Below are 12,644 nucleotides of genomic sequence, written 5' to 3'. Positions count from 1 at the left end.
GCTCGACGGCACGCCTCAATCGTTCGCCGTTGCCAGATTGCCACCACAACTGATCCGTTCACTTCCAACTCCTTGTCCGGCATTCTTTCTTTACATGGTTGGATCCCAAATCACTTTGACTTCGTATTTCACGACACATGATAACTAAACTCCGTCCGAACAGGCCTTGAAAAGCCCAAAGGTACCGACCGACCGGCCGCCGTGTCATCCTCAGCCTGAAGGCGTCACTGGATGTGGATATGGAGGGGCATGTGGTCAGCACACCGCTCTCCCGGCAGTATGTCAGTTTACGAGACTGACGACACGTGATAACCACATCAAAAATAACGCACACACAGGGCGGTGCTAATGAAATACTTACGTCTCATATACAGCGCTAACCAAACACTACTGGATACTACCGGACAAGACGCAGTTCGGCGTCACATATACAGTTATCACAATTACAGATATCGGCTTACTTTCTTTAAGACCTGGAGATTTATCCCAAGCACATCAAAAACTGAAGTCTCTTGTTTCCATCTAGCGAATCGTGCTGCGAACTACAAACCAAGAGTTCTGCTCAATGGACAAACCTTGAGGTACAATCCTTTCCCAAAATATCTCGGAATCACTCTATATAGAACCCTGAGCTACAAAGAGCACATCACCAAGCTTTCTCATAAAGTTGCTGCAAGGAACAACATACTACATAAGCTCAGTGGTACCACCTGGGGAACCTCTGCTGACTGACTGCGTTTAACTGGCATCAGTCTTGTGTACTCTGCTGCAGAGTACTGTGCACCTGTCTGGCTGGAAAGTGTACATGTGAAGAAGGTAGACACAAAACTTAACGACACAATGCGCTGCATTACTGGTTCCATCAAATCAACCCCATGCCACTGGTTACCTGTACTGAGTCACATTCCACCACCTCACTTAAGGCCGGCCGGGGTGGCCGAGCGGTTCTAGGCGCTACAGTCTGGAACCGCGCGACCGCTACGGTCGCAGGTTCGAATCCTGCCTCGGGCATGGATGTGTGTGATGTCTTTAGGTTAGTTAGGTTTAATTAGTTCTAAGTTCTAGGGGACTGATGACCTTAGAAGTAAAGTCCCATAGTGCTCAGAGCCATTTGAACCATTTGAACCTCACTTAAGGCGGAAACAAGCTCTACTGAGTGAGGCCAAGAAAGCCTCTGCATCACCCTCTCTACCACTGCACCAGGAATTCTGTCATCCGTCACAGCAACGATTGCGATCAAGAAGACCAGCAAGCAGGACAACTCATCGCGGATGGTTTTGATCTAAATGAAAGCTGGAAGCATGAATGGTCAACAAAAACATTGGGAACAAGAGCCCATCACTTTGATCCCACAAAGAAGCCAAAAGGTTTTGATCTACCGAGCAACCTTTGGTGCCGCCTCAACAGGTTAAGGATTGGACATGGTTGTTGTAGCTACTTCAGGTAGAAATGGGGCTGGATCAGTTCACCAATGTGTGAATGTAATCAAGAACAGCAGACAATTGAACATTTAGTCCGACGCTGTCCACTTCATTCATACCCTGGAATTCCCAGTGACTTGTTCATTGTCACACTCAGCTTAATTTACTGGGTAAAAAACACGGACTTTAAGGTTTCATCTTGTCTTATATCATATTTATATTGTATAAAATCATTTGGCTTATATCAACTGTATATTGTATAAAATCACCATACGATTAAATAAATAACAGTAGTTAGTTTCGCACGACATTTCGTGAAGCCGAATTTTTGAAGGCTGCAATTCATCGTTGCGACCGGTGCACCACAATCATAAATATAACCGCTCAACCGTCTCTTGTGGCTTAGCACAATTGCTACCATATTAACCTGCTGCGAGGATGGTCGTAGATTCGAATCTCATCAAATAAACTGTAGCGAGATATTTTTTATTTCTTGAGCTAATCAAAAGACCTTGATTATTATTTTTATTCCATTGATTGGTTTAAAAGTATTTTTTTATTTCTGTTTGTAGGTGGTAAGGTCTATTGGGACCAAAATGCGGAGGTCATCAGTCCCTAAGCTTACGCACTACTTAATCCAACTTAAACTAACTTACGCTAAGGACAACACACACACCCATGCCCGAGGGAGGACTCGAACCTCCGACGGGGGAAGCCGGGCGGACCGTGACTGGAAGCCGCGGACCGCGCGGCTACCCCGCGCGGCATTTCTGTTTGTTTGTTGCGTCATTTTCAGCACTGTATTGACCTTATTTGCTGTTATTTTTCTTCCTATCATTCTTTTTTCGTTTGGAATCTACACGAGTCGCCTATAATCTGCAAACAAGTACGAACAACGACTTCTCATCGATTGGTAACGGGGCGAATGGTTCAAATAGCTCTGAGCACTATGGGACTTAACATCTGAAGTCATCAGTCCCATAGACTTAGAACTACTTAAACCTAACTAACCTAAGGACATCACACACATCCATGCCCGAGGCAGGATTCGAACCTGCGACCGTAGCAGCAGCGCGGTTCCGGGCTGAAGCGCCTAGAACCGCTCGGCCACAGAGGCCGGGGGTAACGGGGCAGGATAATTGCAGGTAATCTGCGACAGCGATAAATTACAGTTTCCATTTAGTGCCCAAATTAAATTTTTTTCATCTTGAGTTTGCTCGTAAGAGGTAAGCTTTAATCGCCATGTACAAAACGATAGTGATTTTAGTTGTGCCTCAGATTGTTGAGAGCCGTTTTCTCGGATACACCGTGCAAGCTGTGGTTAGCTTTGGACACGAGTTCAAACTCAGGGCTACAAGAGGCGTTGTCTGCCGCTTAAAAATCAGCTGTCGACAGAGCATCTCGCCTTTCAGACACCTCACGGCGGCCACTTTCCACATTGCTCCGCCTTACACATTAACAGCATTTGCGAAGTACCTGCCGTGTGCGCGTTTGTGTCTCCTATAACCGGGCGGAAGCCGGTAGCCGATGTGGCAACACTATAGCGTCAACTGACAGATGTCAACTATCGAGTAATTTTAATCGGACTGTAGCATCGACTCCCACAACCTTGTCACCTGAAAGAAACACCCACGGAAGCGCTCCCTCGACAGACAAAACAGGTGAAAATCATTTTGAGCTGGGCCAGGACTGTACCGTGGGTAGATGGAACAACATTCTGAGGATACCACAACAAGGTGATTTGTAATATGGGTCACTTGGATTCTGGGGACTCACTGGTTAGTTCAGAGGTATAGCGACAAAACTTTCCTTCTTGTGGTATTAGTGCTTTTTTCCCATCACACAATAGAATACCATAACTTTCGTTGGCAACTTTTTTAAAAATTTATTATTTTGTAATTTTCCTTTCATGTACAAAATGTCCCTTCGTTTTACAGAGGGATCGGAAACCTGTCCGTACATTTTGGAAAAAAAGAGCCGAAAGTCCCCCTGCGTAGGGGCATGTGCCTATAGTTGGCAACTGTGTTTAGCAGCGTAATGGACCATCAGTGGACTTGTAAATAGCGGGACAGATTATCAACTTCCCTTTAGACGCTTGACTTTTGGTTTTGCTGTAGGTGGAGGTGGATGTTTCCACACCGTGCCCTACCGCTATTGTCCGTAGTCACTAAGTTACTGAGAAAGTTTTCTTCCTCTTCAAAACGGCGTAAATGTGATTTCGGATTTTCTAAACGTTTCTGGCTTTCTTCGCCTATCACTACACGTAGTCCCCACAGAGCACAAAGTTTACGATAGTTCAGATATTCATGGACGGTTGGGTAGTGTTCAATATCCGCAATATCATCAGTTCTGGGACGGCGATCACCACGCATCATTCGCTCAACTTCTCGATGCTTCTCTCCTTTATTCGAAATAGAAGGCCTAGCCGAATGATTTTCGTCGCAGAGCGATGCTCATCCTCATTTAAAGCAATTTACCCACTCGAAATTTTTTCGGTCATTAAGACAGCTGCCTTCTGCGAATCCTTTCCGTATTCTATAATCCAATTAAGTTCCTTTCCGTAGATCCTTCCTCGAGTTGGAAAACTCAACTGTTTGCAAACTCGCTCCATGTTGTTCCTGATCTGTATGTTCACTCACAAGGGGACCGTCAGCCATCTTAATCACGGATTTTGATTAGTCTTAGTTGTGTTGTGGAGGGGTCAGTTCTGAGTACGTGGGTGGTGGCTTTTCACGCGAGAGCCCCTAGTTTCCGACAAAATCGATGTTGAAGTTTTATACGTACCACCTGAATACGTAACGTTAGTCACGTTTATCCGGAGTGCCACAGGGAAGTGTGATAGGACCATTGCTGTTTACAATATACGAGGGTTGGAACTTAAGTAGTGGCAACTATTTATTCACAACCGATACAAAAGAGTTACATGTTTGCACCTGTTACTGTCCTTCAGAGCAGTCACCAGCGTTGTGTAGAACCCGTTACCAGCGATGTGGAAGGCGTAGTATACCGTTAGCAGACCCTGTTCTGTTGATGGTGCGACTGGAGCAGTCTACTGCCTGTCGAATCTCTGGAACAGTTCTTAAGCAAATGCCATGAAGTGGTTCCTTCCTTCGGAATCAAATCAAAGTCACATGGACTTAAGTCCGGGGAGTATGGTAGATGGTACAGTACCTCCAAGTCCCATCGACCGAACAGAGCAGCCACAGCTTGCACTGTATGCATCCGCCCATTGTTGTGCAAAATGAGCGGTGGGTTGCGCAGAAAGGGTCGCCGCTTCTTTCGCAAAGCTGATCGCAGGTTATGCTCCAAAAACGAACAGTAATACTGTGCATTTGATTCTGAAGATGAAGGAACCACTTCGTGGCATTCGCTTCAGAACTGTTCCAGATATTCGAGAGGCAGTAGACCGCTCCGTTCGCACCACCAACAGAACAGGCTCTCCTAACAGTATACTACGCCTTCCACATCACTGGCAGCTGGTTCTACACGACGCTGGTGACTGCTTTGGAGGACAGTAATATGTGCAAATATGTAACTCTTTCGTATCGGTTGTGAATAAATAGTAGCCACTATTTAAGTTCAAACCTTCGTACATATAAAATATTTAGTAGCTTTTTAAGGTTACTCGCAGGCGATGAAGTTGTCTACACCAAAGTAGCAACGCCAGAAGATAGAATTTGCAGAACAACCTGCAGAGAATTTATGAATGGTGCAGGCTCTGGCAGTTGACCGTGAACGTAAATAAATGTAACATATTGCGCATACACAGGAAAAGAAAACCACTACTGTACAGCTATACTATTGATTACAAACAGCTGGAGACCGCGTCTGCCGTAAAATATCAAGGCATAACTATCCAGAGCGACCTTAAAAGAGATAGTGGGAAAAGCAGATGCCACACTCGGATTCATCGGAAGAAATAAAGAAGTTGCGCTTGCCCCGTATTGGCGGTCAAGGGAGTCATCAAAAAAGGACACACAGGATGGATGGTTGGGATAGAAGCGGAACGCGTACCCGTTGAGAACATCACACCGGTTATGACAGCTGTAGTTTGGCGGCATCTGCATAGAGACTCATAACTGGGCTAGTGTAGAAAGCTCCAATGACCAAACTTATGCCTCGATGGTGGACTGTGTTGAGACAACAGTGATCAATAAACCGCAGAACAAACCAACATTGTTGTCTTTAGGCCAACACAACATGAGATGCTTCTGAGGGCGTAAAACGCCGAAATGAGCTTCTCGATTCCTTCATCAGTGTGTTGACTCCATTTAAACTTTTTTATTCATCTGGACCCCGATTACACACGGTGCATGATTCAACGTATGACCATTTATGTCTTCTTCTGCTATTAAAAGCTCATTATTGTTTCTTTGAAATTGCTTAATATGAGTCTTTGTGAGGTTCAGAAACTGCTAGCTGGTCAACCACATGCAGGCCTGTACAGTTATCATCTGAGCTGTGACTGCTAAAAGATCGAGTTGGAACCCTTGACTAGTATGCTGGTGTCGCCAGCAAACATTTTTTATCTGTCCTTGAAAGATGTCTGTGGGACTTCAGATGTTATCTCCCGCAGTCTGAAGTTATAGCCGAGCCCGGTTATAACGACATCAAAGGAGCCGATGGTTTACGGTCGGTAGCCAGTAGTCGCACAAACTAGGTATTTGCTTTGTTTTGTGATAAAAGCTTCATATCTGTAAAACTTAGGTGCCATAGAGTTTAAAAAGTAACAGAAATACAGTACACCTACAGTGTTTGTAATACAGTATTAGTGAAGAGAGACAGGAGAGGCATTTTTCCTTATGTTTATGCAGTACGCACAGCAAAAAAATGCCACCAAGATGTAAAAAAAAAAAAAAATGGTTCCAATGGCTCTGAGCACTATGGGACTCAACTGCTGAGGTCATTAGTCCCCTAGAGCTTAGAACTACTTAAACCTAACTAACCTAAGGACATCACACACATCCATGCCCGAGGCAGGATTCGAACCTGCGACCGTAGCGGTCACGCGGTTCCAGGCTGTAGCGCCTGCAAGGGCAGAAGCACAAGTTGATGGGGATCTGCCCTGTGTTTTAGCTAACGATGAGACGTGTGTGTCTAGGGTTTTTAAGTTTTGTGATGTGTCTGGACTCTGGCCTAAACTTTTAGGCTGGCGGTTTTAGTGTATTGCAGAGTGGCTGACTCCTCCCTTTTTTCCTTGCGGTCAGCCAGCCACTTCCATCTGCTCCATTGTTTTAGCTCCCTCTACCTTTTTCTTCCTGTGTTGTCCATGTTTTACTGCTGACGCCCTGCTTCATCCCACGCTTCGGTGTGGGTGAGCACATATTTTTTATGATTGTTCCCTGTGTTTTATGTTCCGTTTGATGTAAATGTTCTGAGTTTTTTTTTCTTGACACCCGTCTCACTATGATACTGAACGGGCGCTGAAGACCTTGCTGTCGTGCGCCCACAAAACCCTTCTACCCTACCCTACCCTACAACAGCACGTCCCGGCCATGAACAATACATCTTCGTTCCAGTTACTGTATTACAAAAACTAATCAACAGTACCAAAACGAAAAGATACGACTCTATACATAAATTACACGAAGGTCTACACGTTCTCCTATGTTTCTCTTTATAATATTGTAGAAATGTGATGTACTACGCCTAACAGATAACCACAAAACATCGATAACGGATAGTTTATTTGATTTCTGTACTTTGGAAAAATAACACATATTGGAATTTCATTTTCCAGTTTTCTACAGTCTCCGCAAAGACAGTATTATTTCGTTTTTTAACCAGTCGCTTCAACTTTAGAATGCAATACAGTAACTCATACTACAGTATACTGTCCTACTTACCGTAATTAATTACCTTTGTTCGCTTTCTGCTTTAATATATGCGTATGCATTTTGAATTTGACAATGCATTCGTTTTGACAACTGGTTTGAAACCACCGATAAAAAAACCACGAGTTCGAAAACAAGAATTACATTGTTAATAGTAATCACCCAAAACGTAAAAAAACGATTATTGGAAGTTGTAGTAGATATATCTTTCGAAAAATGTAATTAAAAATTGTATGTCGTTTTATACGATAAGCTGCGGTAAGCCATGTCGTACTAAGCGATTTTTTAAGTATAGCCCTTACATATAGCATTTAGGCGGGACCGCTAGATTTCGCCGTTATAGCCAATGCGCCGTTAAAAGTGATGTCGCTATAAACGGTATCGACTGTATTTCCACGCAAGAGATGGAGACTGTTAATGAGACCCTATACATTCTGCGAACTATTGAGGAAGAAATGCAGAAACGTTGTGCGGCCGGTTAGCTTGTTGTCGCATTATGACTAAGCCAGGCATTCGTTCGATAAACTGACGCGGAAGGAAGGATGGAGAGAAACTGCAAGGGGGCACGCACACGCAGCTGGGTGTTCGCTGGGTGAGGCCGCCATAGCGTCGCTCCACTGGGAGGTAGGAAACTTAGAATACTGTAGACTAGCTACTACGCGCCTGCTCCTTCCCTCCTACCAATCTCCCAGCCTTGCTCCTGCCGCCGCCAATTCTCGTCTGTGAACTGAAGCTTTCTGGTCGAGGCAGTCTTCGCTCTGCTGTGATTGTTAAAAGGTCCATTCACACATGCCGTCAGTGCTTCAGAGCGGGAAGGGACGGGCGGACACCGACGTGAAGGATTCTCCGGAAAAAAGTTTCCACGTTGCCTCTGGTGGTGGTGGACAGTGCCTTCATCTGCCAACATCGGAAGTTCGCCACTTCTCGCCGATCTCACTCATACCGTCATACTCCGTTTTGTGCTTTGGTGTCCTCTTAGTCATTTTATTGTTGACAATGTTTTGTAACATTTTGTCAATGTTCTATGAGGACTTTGATGCTATTTCTGTGACCTTTCTTCAATAACAGAGACCAAGTACCTGAGAGCGAAATACATCTCGACAAAGAAAAGCACTACATTGTTGACTGTCGGTACAAGCTGGGCAGACTACTGTTCAGCAAACAAACAATGTTTTCAGCCTTCAGTTGCAAGGTAATTTTATTCGTTTACCTAGGTTTCGATTCCAGTAATGGAATCTTCTTCAGAACCTATAAATTAAACCACATATGGACATATATTACTCACTAAAATGCATTATCAGTCTAATGATTGAATAATGAAGAAATTGTGATACTTACAACAATGAAATTATTTTGTGAGCCAAGCACTGGCCATGTCACAGATTAAAAATTAAAACATTAAAGACGCATAATCATAAGATTATGTCAGTCAAAATTAAAACCATTAGGGCGAACGTAGACGGAGCTGCGCCGGCCATAAATCAGGACCACACGTAAGCGGCTCGAAAATTAGGCGTCGTGAGCCGTTACGCGGCGAGGCTCGGCCGCGGCCAAGCGCATGCGCAAGCGCAAGAGACAAACTGTCTCAAAATTACTTAGAGCAAATATACATATAAACAAAATGTAACTGAAAGCTGTCTTACAATTGGACATACCTATCTATTGGTATAGCAACATTAAACAATTTACCTGAGAACAAACTAAAAAAAAAAAAAAAGAAAAAAAAAATTATACCTTGGCTTTGTAGTTTGTTCTCAGGTAAATTGTTTAATGTTGCTATACCAATAGATAGGTATGTCCAATTGTAAGACAGCTTTCAGTTACATTTTGTTTATATGTATATTTGCTCTAAGTAATTTTGAGACAGTTTGTCTCTTGCGCTTGCGCATGCGCTTGGCCGCGGCCGAGCCTCGCCGCGTAACGGCTCACGACGCCTAGTTTTCGAGCCGCTTACGTGTGGTCCTGATTTATGGCCGGCGCAGCTCCGTCTACGTTCGCCCTAATGGTTTTAATTTTGACTGACATAATCTTATGATTATGCGTCTTTAATGTTTTAATTTTTAATCTGTGACATGGCCAGTGCTTGGCTCACAAAATAATTTCATTGTTGTAAGTATCACAATTTCTTTATTATTCAATCATTAGACTGATAATGCATTTTAGTGAGTAATATATGTCCATATGTGGTTTAATTTATAGGTTCTGAAGAAGATTCCATTACTGGAATCGAAACCTAGGTAAACGAATAAAATTACCTTGCAACTGAAGGCTGAAAACATTGTTTGTTTGCTGTACATTTCACAGTTGCTGACACGCTGCAATATGTTAAAGATTTGTAGACTACTGTTCGACCGTTACAACCTGCGTGTACTTAATCGACGGAACCACACTACACAAAAACTCCTAACATTAAAGTTAGCTTTATTGATCACAGCCACAGGATACGGCAAAGGATACACAGCTTGTTCGATGGTTCAGAGCTTGTAGTTGAAAATAATTGAACATGCAGGGAACGAAAACGCCAGCGTTATCTCTTAACTATGCACGAACTAATTACCAGCATGGAAGATACAAAACAATTTAAAAAAGCATAATCAAAGAATAACAGAACACACATGTATAAAACACAACGCCTCTGGAACACAGCGCCTCTGGTGGCTGGCGCGAAATGTTTTGACGGCGCGATAATTTCTAAACACAAGCAGACGACACGCGCAATACAACACTATGTAACTGCACGATGTCGCCACACTCATGAATACTATCAAATTATTTGTACAATTGTCACTAAAAACCTGTTTCATACTTGAAACGTCATCTCTACTAATGGCGAAAAATGCTGTTTTTAATGTTATTCGATACTTCGAAAATAAGCGAAACACAATGGATAAGGCAAAAAGGTATTTTGTGTTGTGTTTTAAACATTCTCTCATATGTTTCTAGATCGGCAGATACAGTTTCTCGAGCAAATAAATGTCAATATTTTTAAACGTTTCGACGTCACTTTCCTAATGCTTTCAGCGACCAGCGACGTGGAAAATTCACCCCACAGGTATTTTATAGAACAGCCTCGGTTATGAAGTTTGCCGTAGCCATTAATGGTTCAAATGGCTCTGAGCACTATGGGACTTAGCTTCTGAGGTCATCAGTCCCCTAGAACTCTGAACTACTTAAACCTAACTAACCCAAGGACATCACACACATCCATGCCCGAGGCAGGATTCGAACCTGCGACCGTAGTGGTCGCGCGGTTCCAGACTGTAGCGCCTAGAACCGCTCGGCCACTCCGGCCGGCTAGCCACTAATGAACTAACATCACTGTTAGTTCACCAATTCTCATAACATATTCAGCCTTTTTTTTCTTTTTTACCACGGATCGTGTCCCCAGTACCTCGTCTCTTACCTCCCAACTTCACTGCTTCTCACTGTTAGTCTGGACGGTTCAAAACAGCGCACGTTCTTCTGCAGAGCGAAAGATTCATTCTGAAAACAATCCCCCAGTCTGCAGCTAAGGCTTTTCTCCGGAATATCCTTTCTTCCGGGAGCGGTAATTGAGCAAGTTGTGCAGGTGAGCTTTTGTGAACTATGGAAGGTAGGAGACGCCATGAAGTTTAAATTAGACGTTATTTGCTGGTACCCTATATCTATTGTTAGCTGGCGTTCATTAGATATTTGTATACGTATAATTTGGACCCTAAATATTTGTCACATCCAATACAGCTATAACATTTACGAGTTGGAAAATATAATCGACCACGTACCATATTGGAAATGGGAACAGATTTGGGAATGTCAGGCATAGCGCTCGCTGTCTCTTATCTGTTTTCCTCTTATGGTAGGATTTGGTAAGCCGTGCGTAGAAGATCAGCAGTTTAGTTTTACGGTCCACCACGGTCGATAAATAGACTGACAATGAGTAACGTATACGATGGGTTAGTAGTCATACGAGGAACAGATGCAGCACGGTCAGATGACATCCTCCGCGATAAGCAAATGTAGCGTGTGTGTGAGTCAGGCTGCACACAGCTGAGGCTTAGGGGGTGTGTGGTTCCCTGGTCTGCTGTTATGTTGGCCCTGGAGCGGTGCTGGAACACGAGCTCCCCGCGCACAACATAGCTACAAAAGCAGGCTGTAGATGGGCATCGGCGGAAATTTATCCGAGAAGTGGCGAGATACTAAATTTAAAATTTCTAAGAGTTTCAGAACTTGTCACAGCATAGCACACAACGCACTGTATGGCAAACGACTGATAGTCTCAAACATTTTTTGAAGGTAGATTACTTTGATACAAAAATGGAAGCGAGCATTTGTTTACTAAAAATACTTCTTTTGTATTATCAATGTGAATATGGATGTCCCCTCTTTGATTTATGTGAGATTACATCCAGTATGATTAAATCCAGGATATCCAACGAATTGGGAAACACACCTAAAAAAAATCACAGAATTATTTATGTTCTATAAACCGATACGTCTCGTTTCCGGACATAAGTTTACTGGAATTCCTTCAATTATCGTACACCTTCATTGACGTCAGTTTTCGACATTAATTATTGTGCTCTGGGGTGGCTCTTTTTTAATTTGATATTTTTACATTGTGCAACTGCTCTGACAATGAGTCAACTGCATAAACTGGGAGGAGCAATTTACAATCAACAAAGTGAAAGGGGATGACGTGCCATTTGGCACATACTCGTACACAAAATAACAGACAAATATCCTTAATATCGGTTTGCTGTAGCCTCTTCCGAGTTCGAATATAACAAATTTCCTATGGACCATAAAGTTCATGTCCACGAATCTGCACGCCTTTAGAAAGCATCGCTCGTGTGAAACCCAGCTTGCTCTTTTCTCCCATGATATTCTGCGAACTATGGATTCCAGATTTCCGTAAAGCATTCGACACGTACCCCACCGCAGACTGTTAACGAAGACACATGCATACGGAATTGGCTCCCAGATATGTGAGTGTATCGAAGACTTCTTAAGTATTAGAACCCAGTAAGTTGTCCACGACGGCTAGTGTTCATCAGAGACAGGGGTACCACCAGGAGTGCCCCAGGGAAGTGTGATAGGACCGTTGCTATTTTCTATACACATAAATGATCTGGCAAGTAGAGTGGGCAGCAATCTACGGTTGTTCGCTGATGATGCTGTGGTGTGCAGGGAGGTGTCTAAGATAAGTGGCCGTAGCTTGATAAATGATGACTTAGACAAAATTTCTAGTGGTGTGGTGAATGGCAGCTAGCTCTAAATGTACAGGGTGTTTCAAAAATGACCGGTATATTTGAAACGGCAATAAAAACGAAACGAGCAGCGATAGAAATACACCGTTTGTTGCAATATGCTTGGGACAACAGTACATTTTCAGGCGGACAAACTTTCGAAA

General features: G+C 43.4%; 2 protein-coding genes across 3 annotated transcripts in view; one reads left to right on the top strand and one right to left on the bottom strand.

Annotated features, from left to right (window-relative positions):
* The window catches only part of LOC126092496 (rho GTPase-activating protein 17-like), a 313,454-nt gene that overhangs the window by 28,374 nt on the left and 272,436 nt on the right, over nt 1-12,644 (top strand). Inside the window, exon 1 of one of the 2 annotated variants that reach the window (XM_049908116.1) lies at nt 7,835-7,879. The exons of the other annotated variant lie outside the window; for it this stretch is intronic. The gene's annotated coding sequence lies outside the window, so the exon portion shown is untranslated. Of the gene's footprint in view, nt 1-7,834; nt 7,880-12,644 lie in introns of those variants that run through there. 2 annotated transcript variants of the gene reach the window in all.
* LOC126092497 (UNC93-like protein MFSD11) overlaps nt 1-12,644 on the bottom strand; it is a 246,955-nt gene that overhangs the window by 122,660 nt on the left and 111,651 nt on the right. The gene's annotated exons all lie outside the window — the stretch shown is intronic.

Source organism: Schistocerca cancellata, chromosome 7 (assembly GCF_023864275.1).
Source record: "Schistocerca cancellata isolate TAMUIC-IGC-003103 chromosome 7, iqSchCanc2.1, whole genome shotgun sequence".
Classification (NCBI taxonomy): domain Eukaryota; kingdom Metazoa; phylum Arthropoda; class Insecta; order Orthoptera; family Acrididae; genus Schistocerca; species Schistocerca cancellata.
The sequence above is the reverse complement of the archived record's forward strand: the minus strand, read 5'-3'. Positions and strand labels throughout refer to the sequence as shown.